A 12,179-nucleotide genomic window follows, 5' to 3' on the forward strand; every position below is an offset into this window, starting at 1 on the left:
ATTTTATGCATGCATATGGCTGAACTGATTCCCTTCAAGTCAGCAAGGGTCCATCCAATGGCATCCTTATGCTCCCGCAGCACCTTGAGTAGCTCGTCCTCTTGATCTTGACTGAGGGATGAATTTATGATCACTGGGTAGTTTTCATTTTCTCCTAGATATGCATATTTGAGAGTGGGTGGCAATGCTTTGAGTTCAAGTTTGGGTGCCTCTGATTTTTCGCTCCCTTCCTTTGGTGCATCTGGTATGTGTGTTTCTGTTGTAGCTACCTCTTCACTTGATTCAGATTCTTCCTCCACCAATCTCTCGTTCTCTTCAGGTTCATCTTCTTCAAAATTCTCCTGCACTTCATCCTCAAGTGCATCTAACCTCATGCATTCCCCCAATTGTTCTGGTGGATAACTCATGGCCTTGAACACATTGAATGTCATCTTTTCATTGTGTAATCTAAGGGTGAGGTCACCCTTTTGAACATCAATGACAGCTCCAGCAGTAGCCAAGAATGGCCTTCCCAAAATGATGGAGGTTTTGGCGTCTTCCTGCATGTCCAGCACCACAAAATCTGCTGGGAATATGAAATCTCCTACTTTTACTAGCAAATCCTCCACTATCCCGTGAGGGAATTTGAACAATCGGTCTGCCAGTTGTAGAGCCATTTTTGTTGGTTTAGCCTCCTCAATTTTCATCTTTCTCATCATAGCTACTGACATCAAATTGATGCTGGCCCCTAAGTCACAAAGAGCCTTTTCTACTGTGATTTCTCCTATAATGCAAGGGATCTGAAAACTCCCAGGATCCTTCAGTTTCTGAGGTAGTTTATGCTGAATGATAGCACTGCACTCTTCAGTTAGTATCACAGTCTCATTGTTCTTCCAGCTTCTCTTCTTAGTCATTAGCTCCTTCAAAAACTTGGCATAAAGTGGCATTTGTTCTATGGCTTCAGCAAATGGTATGTTGATTTGTAGCTTCTTGAAGATTTCCAAAAATCTCAAGAACTGGTTGTCATCTTCCTTTTTCTTCAATAGCTGGGGGTATGGAGCTCTTGAGACGTTGAGTTGGGGTATCTTTTTCTCTTTCTGCAAACTTGGCGTGGGGGGTTGCATTCCATCTTGCTCTTCTTCCTTTTCAATTGAGCTTTCTTCTAGTGGTTTTTGGGGATGTTCCTTCAGTTCCTTCCCACTCCTAAGTGTGATAGCTTGACACTCCTCCCTTTTGCTTGAATGGGCATCATAGCAAAAATTGTGGTTCGGAAGCTGCTTAAAAAGATAGCTGATTTGTGTCTCCAGTTTTGTGATGGCAGCATTTTGATTCTGCATGTTTGACTGCACTTCCTCTTTGAATGCTTTACTGTCTTGAATGTCTCTGCATATTCCTACAATGAAGGTTTCAATCTTAGAGAGCTTGTCATCAATTGATGAGTGATTCAGAGTAGATGTGCTGTTTTGGTTTTGATAAGTATGTGGAGAGTTGTTGTTGTGGGGGTGTTGAGATGTCCTCTGGGTGAATTGTTGGTGAGCTGCATTGTTGTTAGAGTTGTAACGTCTCTGGTCTTGGTTTTGATCTTGCTCACTTCCCCACCCAAAGTTCGGGTGATTTCTCCATCCAGGGTTGTAAGTCTTGGAGTATGGATCATAGTTTTTCCTTGGTAAATTTCCAATGTAGTTGGCTTGCTCCTGACTCCCTTCTGCTTCTTGGTTTACTCCTTCTTGTATTGTTGATGAAGTAGAGATTGCTGCTACTTGGTTCATCTCCATCTTCTTGGTGAGGTCAGCCAGCTGCTGGGTAATGAGCTTGTTTTGGGCCAACAGAGTATCTACATTGTTTAGCTCCATCACTCCTCTTGTGTTCCCTCTTTCGGAAGCATAGAAGTAGTCGTTTTCTGCTACTGTTTCAATAACATCTATAGCTTCCTCAATGGTCTTTTTCTTGTTCAAAGACCCTCCAGATGAATGGTCTACTGCCTTCTTTGACTCATAAGAGAGCCCTTCATAGAAAATGTGCAGCTGGACCCATTCGTTGAACATGTCAGGTGGACACCTCCTTGTTAAGTCCTTGAACCTCTCCCATGCTTCATACAGAGTCTCACCATCCTGTTGCCGGAAGGTTTGAACCTCAGCTCTCAGCCTATTGATTCGTTGAGGAGGGTAGAATCTTGCTAAGAATTTGTTCACCACATCCTCCCAAGTTGTCAAGCTCTCCCTTGGGAAGGATTCCAGCCACTTGGCTGCCTTGTCTCTGAGTGAGAAGGGAAATAAGAACAATCTATAGGCGTCAGGATGAACACCATTAGATTTCACTGTGTCACATATTCTCAGAAAGGTGGTCAAATGTTGGTTTGGATCTTCTTGAACACCTCCTCCAAACGAACAGTTGTTCTGAACAAGGGTGATGAGCTGTGGTTTAAGTTCAAAGTTGTTGGCATGGATTGTTGGCTTTTGGATGTTACTTCCACAATTGCCTGGGTTTGGATTGATGTAAGAGCCCAAAACTCTTCTATCCTCCCCAGCATGATTTGCTCCACCTCCTCTGCCACGGTTGTGAGTCTCTTCTTCATGATGATTTTCCATGTTTTCTTCCATGTTTGGTTCAAAGTATTCCTCAAACTGTTCCTCTTCTTCTTCAACACCAACTACTCATTTTCCTCTTGCCTCCCTCCTTAGTCTAAGGAAGGTTCTCTCTGGTTCAGAATCAAAGGAAGTTAAAGCCCCGCTTCTTCTCCCTGTCATACAACCAACAAGTACAAGCAGAGAAAATAGGTGCAGACAGTATTTGTGTCAGAGTTATTGTTAGTTGTGGGTGATGCAATATATCAAACAGTTAGTGGGTTAGCAACAGAATTGAAAATAACAAAGAAAAACAAACGGGTAGAGGGAGAAGGGAAGAAGTTTAACTAAAACAAAAAGTAAATCACTCAAACAGAAAAATGAAATTCACAAAATAAAATGCTCAATCTAGTGATCTTCCAATCTAATCATTGTTGATGCACAATCAATCCCCGGCAACGGCGCCATAAACTTGATGCGGGGAAAACTTGTCTCTCAACAAATCTTCCTTCGGCAAGTATACCGAAGTTGTCGTCAAGTAAAAACTCACAATAGAGTGAGGTCGAATCCCACAGGGATTGATTGATCAAGCAACTTTAATTAGAAGAATGTTCTAGTTGAGCGAATCCAGAAATTGGGTTGAGAGTTGCAAAAAATAAAATGGCGGGAATGTAAATAACAGAAAGGTAAATGCTGGAATTAAATGAATGGAAGTAAATGACTGAAAATAAATTGCAGAATTATAAATGGGAATGGGAGATTTGCTCATAAAAGTAAATCGCAGAAATTAAAGAGAATGGGTAAGATTAGAGATGGGGAGTTCATTGGGCTTAGGAGATGTTGCAATTCTCCGGATCAAGTTCATTTTCATCTCTTCCTCAATCAATGCACTCATTGATTGATGGGATATTTTCGTAGAGAAACGAATTTCTCCAAAACACCCAAATCTAACCGGCAAGTGCACCGGGTCGCATCAAGTAATAATAACTCACGGGAGTGAGGTCGATCCCACAGGGATTGAAGGATTGAGCAATTTTAGTTTAGTGGTTGATTTAGTCAAGAGAATCAAGATTTGGTTGAGAGATTTGTGATTTGCAGAATTTAAATTGCATAGAAAGTAAAGGGAATGGGTAATTGGCATGAAATTAAAGAGAACAGGAATTAAAGTGCTGAATCTTAAAGAACAAGAAATTAAATGGCAGAAACTTAGAACGCAAGAAATGTAAATTGCAAAATCTTAAAGTGCAAAAAATGTAAATGGCTTGAATTGTAAAGGGAATGGGGAGTTGGATTTGCAGAAATTAAACAAGGAAATGTAAAATTGCAACAAACAGAGAAGTAAAGAAGGACTTGAATCGAACCGGATCTTAAAACAAAAATGTAAATGAGCATGAAAACAGTAAACAGGGAATGGGAAATGGAAATTCCAGATCTCAGGACCCAAGAGACTAGAAAGCCAAGTCTAGATCTCAATGCCTTCCTAGATCCAATCAAGAGCAATTGCAAAGAAAATGTAAATTGCAAAGAAAGTAGATGAAAAGCAATTAACCGAAACTGAATTCAATTGTGCAGTAAAATTAAACAGAGATATCTTAGGATGAGATTGAAACAGAATTCCTTCAATTCTCCAACCCAAGATCCAAGACAATTGTAATTGAAATTGAAAGCAAGAAAACTAAGAGGAAGGGAATTCAATTCTCCTTCCCCGAGACTTAGAAATTAAAATTCACTCAACACCAAAAGCTCTCCGAAAACTCTCTATGAAAACTAAAAGAGAAAGCTCTCTTCAAAACTTAAATTCTAATCTATTTATACACTTTCTTCAAATGGTCTTCAAGCCTTCAATTGGGCCTTTGCTCTTGGTGGAATTGGGTTGAGAGAGGCCTTGGTTGATTGCTCTTGGAGTTTGGAGAAGAACCGAATTGAACCGGGTTGGAATCATGAAAGCTTGAGTAAAAGTTGGAGTAAAAGTTAGGGGTCTAACTTTTGCTCCAACTTTTCACATCAGCACCCTTGTTTTGCTGATACCAACGTTGGGGCAAAAGTTAGGGGTCTAACTTTTGCTCCAACGTTGGCCTCCCCTTGGTTATTCATGGCGCCAACGTTAGCCAAAAAGTTAGGGGGCTAACGTTGGCGCAAACTTTTGCTAGTCCAGGGAGTGTTTTTCATGTGCCAACGTTAGCCAAAAAGTTAGGGGGCTAACGTTGGCGCAAACTTTTTGTGCATCCAGGGAGTGTTTTTCATGCCAAAAGTTAGCCAAAAAGTTAGGGGTCTAACTTTTGCTCCAGCTTTTGCCCAAAAGTTAGCCAAAAAGTTAGGGGTCTAACTTTTGCTCCAGCTTTTACTTCCTAGTTCATAATTAATCCAAAAGTTTGAGCTAAAGTTTGAGGGCAAACTTTTGCTCAAACTTTTTGTTCTCTCTTCCTCCTAGCCCTTCCTTCTTGCATCAACCTTTCTCCAAGCTTTCTTCACCTATCATTAATCAACCAAACACATCAAAGCTATGCTCAAAATCATGAGATATTCATTCTTTCATAATATGTGACAATTATAGCACAAAACCTCATGAAATAGCATGAATTCATACATGGTTGATTAAATCAAAGGAAACAAGAAAATCTACCCAATTGGCTTGCTTTTGGCTCAAGAAAGTGCATAATTCAGTTGAAAACAAAAGAAAAAGGCTAGTGAAACTAGGCTAAGATGACTTGTCATCACAACACCAAACTTAAAGCTTGCTTGTCCCCAAGAAAGAAATGATTTATTGAGAAGAAAGAATGAAATGGAAGAGGATGTTCATGCTAGTAGAGTGTTATTGGTGGTTCATGGGGTTTTATGTGGATATGCACACACTCACCTCTTATTGACTCTTAAGCCTAGAAAACCTCCTTCAAGCTTCAAGTGACATACTGCTATGACCTCTCATTATTCCTTTATCCTTGGCTATTATCTTGTTCATGAGCTTTATTTGAGTGTCATGTATAGCAAGTTCATTTCCTTTCTTTATACTTGACACATTATTCACTATAGACACTTGGCTCACATTCCTTCTTAGAACATTGATGCCCAGCACCTCTTTGGGCTACTAAATGCCTTGTAGTTAGGTTGCTCTTGATAGTGGACTTTCAGCTGATGATCCCGGGTTAGTTAACCCAAGTCATCAAGTGTTGATGCACTCCAAAGAGCTTAATAATCCAAGCAGATCCTAATACAAAGACACCACAGGCATATATTCTAAGGTTCAAGCTATTGGTGTCCAACTTTGTTTCTTTTTGCTTTTCTTTTGTTCTGCCACTTCTTGGCTGTTTCTTTTTCTCCCCTTTTTTTCTTTCTTTTTGTTTTTCTTTCTAACCAAGGATTTTTTATTCAATTGAGATTCATAGACAGTAGCTACTTTCTACTTAAGAGGAGACATCCTAGTGTTCTTATTCATTAAAGGTGAGCTATTATACAATCACACACATACCACCACTTACTTTTATTTTACTTCTATCTAACAGAGAACTATCTCACTTCACATTCAAACATTTCTTTTATTGAATTGAAAATGCAGGGGACAAAGCATGCTTTTTTTGTTCAGTGAAGGTAAACACACAAGCACACACATAGACTAGCTTACTTATTCTAAGATAAACAAACATGATGCAAACCCTATTGATTATGATAACTACTTAAAGATGCAAGTACTACTTAAAACAGACACAATGCATGCTTTCTTAGTGATGAACAAGGAGCAAGTCCACCTTTTATTTGTCATGCTTTTTCTTTCTTCTTTCATAAACATGGTTGCTGGTGTTTCCTGTGTTCATGTCTGTTGTCTATTGATCCCGCCAGAAACCAGCTCTATTCATTGCTTCCTCTACTCTATCTTCAAGCTTCATTGCATTGCTTACTTCTATCTAACTTCTCCTTTTGAAGAATTCATCAAAAGTTGGAAAAGCTGGATCCATGTTGTGCAGATGCTCTCCAATATAGTTCAGCTTGATTTGACTATTTATGTTGTAGTCGGCTTGGACTTCATACCTTGCATCTTGGAGTGTTGTGAACTCTTTGAGAGCCCTCAAATTTTCAGCTTGCATTTGTTCCAACTTTCCAAATGATTCATGAGATTGAAAGGCATGTTCTTCTTGCATCACAAGGAATCTTGACTCGAATTCACTTTGTTTGTTCATCATTCTTAGCTCCCGTTCTTCTTGTGCTTGTTGGTTTTTCATGTATAGTGAGTGGTATTCCTCTTGCCTTTCTTGAATTCTCATGTACTGTTGTGATAATCTTTCAATTGCTTCCTGCATTTGAATCATGTCCAGATTGTTATGTAGAGGAATGTGCTGCTATTCATCCTCCTCTTGTGGCTCTTCTTCCTCTTGTAATTCTTCTCCCTCCATTGATTCCTCTCTTTCCCTTCTTCCATGTGGTCTTCGGCCTTGATGTGCTTCAGGAGCCATCATCATTCTCTCAATGGTTATAGGCATGCCTTGGCTTAACCACATTGGATTCTCCTCTTCCATTGGCACTTTAGCCTTTGCACACAACCTCCAAATGGTACTCGGATAGTACAACCAAGACCCAGCCGAATTCTTCTCGGCAAGCTTTTGAATGTCCTTTGCCAGAATTTCATGAACTTTCACCTCTCCTCCCATAATTATGCAATGCAACATAATAGCTCTATTCTTGTTAACTTATGAGGTGTTTACTGTGCCCAGAATTGATCTTTTCAACAACTCATACCATCCCTTTGCTTCCGGGGTGAGGTTAACTCTCTTCAAATACTTGTATTTATTCTTGTCATCTCCTTCCCACTCTGAGTTTTCCATACAAATATCTCTAGCAATCCCATCATAATCCGGATCACCATTTACCCTTTGGTGGTATCCCGGTTCACTAAAGCGAACTGATTTTAGTCCCAAGACTTTCTTGATTGCATCCGAGCTAAAATCTACTTCCACTCCCCGCACATAGCTCTTGTATGTTAGGGCCTCACTCATGTCAAGACTTGAGACATTGGCATAGAACTCTCTTATGATATTAGCATTGATTCGGGTGATTGGTGATATGAGTTCCTCCCACCTCCTCTTTCGAATTTTGTCCTTCATTTCTTGACATCCATCATCCGGCAGCAAGAATGGAATTTCTGGATATATCTTCTTCTGATTCATCCATTCAATTTGCATCTGATGGTACCGAGATTTGAATCTCCATTGGTCATATTCAGGGGTGCTCTCCTCCACCATGGGATCTTTCCCTCTTCTTCGTTTGGTTCTTGAGGAAGAGGCCATGATCACTTGGTTGTTTGAGACTCTTGAGGTTAAAGGGAGTGTGAAGAATGTTAGAGATTTTGATGTGTGTCTTGGAGAAAGATGAAATTTGAGGCCGAGCTTGTTATGATGAGAAATGATGAAGGGAAGTTTAAATGGTTGGAGTGCAGGGATTCGGTCACATACATGGCTTGGAGGTGGTATGTCATTTAAATGAACAATCAAGGGCTAGGATGCAATTAGATACCATGTGAATCAAAGGTGTGCATGTAGAGATGAATGAAGACAAAGCATTCCTTCTTCAATTGTCTCTGCCGTGATCATTTCAAGGAGTGGCAGATTCTCTTTTTGAGGCATGTGATGAGATTTTGCCCTCATGCTATGCTTTCCTTTGTCTTGTCTCTTTCATAAAGTGTTCTTTGACCATCTAGTCATCACAACAAGACAACACACATTAGCTATATCAAACCGTGGCAATAGTGCTTCTTTTCATTAACACTATATGAATTATCATTCCTTATATCCATTTGAACCGTGACCTTCCTTGGAGGACACCAAACTTAATGTTTGGTCATATAGTTGAAAATATGTGGTTCTCCCTCCAACTAGTGAAATTGAAATCCCAATGTCATTCTTGGTCAAATGTTTATAAGAAATGTTTTCATCATAATTTTCCTTTTTCTCTCTCTCTTTTTTTTTTTCATGAAGGATCAATTGTGCCCCTAAATCCGTGCATCAAAGTTTGGTGAACACCAAATTTGTATCTTGCTTAAGGGGTAAATGTGAGATGCTAGTGGTAAATCACAATTGATGCCTTCATCATAGAGTATGATTTCTTTTTAATTGAAAAGTCTCGGTAAGAGATAATGTATGATCATTGATGCATGATTTTTTTAATTTTCATGAGAAGAGAAACACCAAACTTAGTGTTTGGTCATATGCTAGGCATATAGTATGAAAATGTTTGCAACACTGGTTTGGTGTGCTTGAAGGCACACCAAACTTTAGAAGTCTTAGCATATAAAAAAAAAATTTGCATGCATTCATTGAGTACGTCTATGAAAATAAATTTCATGCTCAGATGATCATAACTTATTGAATTTAAAATGACATAAATCTTAAATCATGGGTTGCCTCCCATGGAGCGCTCTTTTATTGTCACTAGCTTGACATTGGAGCTTTCTTTTATGGTGGTTGAGGGTTGTAGTGCCTCAACTTGTCTCCCCTGACTGTGATCCTCCTCTTTGTTCTCTGGTGTTCAATTTCAGCATGTTCCAACGAGAGTATGTTGCTGACATTGTAATAGTCATCAGTCCGTCGGCTTGCTCCCAGTTGTTGATATATCAATTGCACTTTGTCACCTTTGGAAAGCCCCTCTGTTGGAATCTTCCTATTCTTCCAACCCCTTTTTGTTTCGTTTCTGCGTTTCATCCTTTCTTTCGTTGACCTTTCTTTTCTGGCTGTAGGCTTACCTTGGGGATCTTTCATCCTTTCAGTGGCTAATAATCCAATATTCTCTTGGACTTCTTCATCAGTTTGCACAATCTTTTGCCTTGTGATGTTGTTGTGAATCGCCTTGTTGCTTTCTTCCTTTAACTGTGATTCTTCCTTGTCAAGTTCCATATAGTTTTTCTTCTCATTACCAAACTGTGCTTCTGGTAACACCTTCAGAGTGACACTCTTATCATGCATTCTAAGAGTTAATTCTCCTTCCTCTATGTCTATGATAGCTCTAGCAGTGGCCAAGAATGGCCTTCCCAAAATAATAGAGTCACCATCATCCCCTTCTGAATCTAGAACCACAAAATCTGTAGGGTATATGAAATTGTCCACCTTGACCAGCAGGTTTTCAATCATACCCCTGGGGTATACTGTTGACTTATCTACTAGCTCTAAAGATATCTGTACTGGTTTAACTTCCTCTATATGCAGCTTTTTTACCAAGGAGGATGGTATTAAGTTGATACTTGCTCCTAGATCGCACATTGCTTTAGTGATGGTTAATTCCCCAATGGTGCAAGGTAGCAAAAAGCTCCCTGGATCTTCAAGCTTAGGGGGAAACCCCTTTTGAATCAAAGCCCTGCATTCCTCAGTGAGCAGTATGGTTTCCTTCTCATCCCAACTTCTTTTCTTGTTGATAAGCTCCTTCAAAAATTTGGCATACAGAGGCATTTGCTCAAGTGCTTCAGCAAAAAGAATATTGATTGCCATCTTTTTGAAAGTCTCAAGGAACTTGTGAAAATGATGGTCCTTGGTTTCTTTGTTGAACCTCTGGGGATATGGCAGTGGAGGTACAAAGGTTTTCTCTGCTTGTTGCTTTTGATTCTTAGTTGGCTCTTCAACTGCTTCATTCCCTTTTTTTTGGAATTTTTGATTGTTTCTCCTTTGCTTGAGTTTGCTTTGAAGCTTCCTTACTTGCCATTGCATCATCATCATTGGCTTCCTCTGTGTGTGTTGGTTGTTCCTCTTCTATTGGTCTTTTGCTGCTTTCTACTTGCTTCTTAGTAGTGTCATTATTGCTCATCAATGTTCTCCCACTCCTTAATTGTATCGCCTTGCATTCTTCTTTAGGATTTGGGATTGTGTCACTCGGCAGTGAGCTTGAGGGTCTCTCAAGAGAAATATGCTTGGAGATTTGCCCCATCTGTCTCTCTAGGCTCTTCAGGGATGCTTCATGATTCTTGGTTGTCATTTCCTGGTGTTTCAACATTTTGTCTATCACGGCCTCCAAGTTAGTGATTCTTTGGGCTTCAGGTGATACTTGAGGTGGGTTATGAGATGTGGGTGGTGGATGGTAGGCATTTTGGTTGGTGGGTTGGTTATTAGATTGGTACTGGTTGGGGTTGGGGTAGTTGTTTTGAGGTTTTCTGTAGGGGTTTTGGTTAGTATGCTGCTGGTTGTGGTTTGGGTTGCTTCTTGGGTTGTTTTGGTTTGAGTTCCTCTGCCATGGTTGTTGGTTTTGGGTATGATTATCTCCCCACCTGAGGTTTGGGTGGTTCTTCCAGGATGGATTGTATGTATCACCATACACTTCATTTGGTCCTTGGTTGTGCATATACTGTACTTGCTCTTGTTGTTGTTCTTCTTGAGTTTCATCATTCTGTCCCCATGTGGTTGATGGTTGGCTAGTGTTAACTGCTGCAACTTGGAGACTATCAATCCCCTTGGCCATTTGTTTAAATTATTGTTGAATTTGCTGCTGCATCATCTTGTTTTGAGCCAAGATTGAGTCCACTCCTTCTAGCTCCATTACTCCTCTTCTTTGTGATGGTTGGCGGTTTCTTTGATGAGCAAAGAAATATTGGTTGTTAGCCACCATATCAATGAGATTTTGAGCTTCCTCTGCAGTTTTCATGAGTTGCAAGGAACCTCCAGCTGAATGATCCAAAGTTTCTTGAGATTTCAGTGTTAAGCCCTCATAGAAATTCTGCAGCTTATCCCACTCAGTGAACATTTCAGGAGGACATTTCCTGATTAGAGCCTTGTATCTCTCCCATGCCTCATGGATGGGTTCAGCCTCCATTTGTGTAAATGTTTGTACCTCAGTCTTCAACCTTATGATCCTTTGCGGTGGGTAAAATTTGGCAAGGAACTTGGTTACCAAATCATTCCAATTGTTGATGCTGTCTCTTGGAAAGGATTCCAACCATTGAGTGGCCTTGTCTCTGAGAGAAAATGGGAATAGCAATAGCTTGTAGCTGTCAGGAGGCACACCATTAGTTTTAACAGTGTTACAAATCCTCAAGAAGGTGGATAGGTGTTGGTTCGGATCTTCAAGTGGTCCTCCACCAAAAGAGCAATTGTTTTGAACCAAAGTGATGAGTTGTGGCTTTAGTTCAAAATTGTTTGCATTGACATTTGGAGTTAAGATGCTACTTCCACAATGTCTAGGATTTGCAAAAGTATAGGAGGCTAAAACTCTCCTCTGGGGTGGATTGTTATTGTTGTTGTCTGCTCCACCTGGTGGATTGGTTGAATGTTCCTCCATATCTTGGAATTCTTCTTCTGATTCCTCTTCTCCAACAATATTTTTCCCTCTTTCAGCTCTTCTTAACCTTCTAAGAGTTCTTTCGTCTTGTTCATGAAAGATGGGTGTATTTCTTCTTGTACCTGACATACAAGCAGAACATAAGAAACACACAAACCAGTGACACTTCAATCTACTGCTAGAATGAAGTTTTAGTTAGCTTAAGCAAAAATTCAAACAGTTAGTGGGTTAGTCAAAAATTAAAGAAACAGGAAATAAAAATGCTAGATCTATATCACCACCTCACTTAATCATTGTCAATCTAATCAATCCCCGGCAACGGCGCCAAAAACTTGATGAGATATTTTCGTAGAGAAACGAATTTCTCCAAAACACCCAAATCTAACCGGCAAG

General features: G+C 39.9%; 1 non-coding gene across 1 annotated transcript; it reads left to right on the top strand.

Annotated features, from left to right (window-relative positions):
• Positions 1 to 2,022: 2,022 nt before the first annotated feature.
• Positions 2,023 to 2,126, top strand: LOC112788276 (small nucleolar RNA R71). Its single transcript, XR_003195646.1, has one exon. It is a non-coding gene; the product is annotated as a small nucleolar RNA R71 (small nucleolar RNA).
• The last annotated feature ends 10,053 nt before the right edge of the window (positions 2,127 to 12,179 follow it).

Source organism: Arachis hypogaea, chromosome 20 (assembly GCF_003086295.3).
Source record: "Arachis hypogaea cultivar Tifrunner chromosome 20, arahy.Tifrunner.gnm2.J5K5, whole genome shotgun sequence".
NCBI classification, from domain to species: Eukaryota; Viridiplantae; Streptophyta; class Magnoliopsida; order Fabales; family Fabaceae; genus Arachis; species Arachis hypogaea.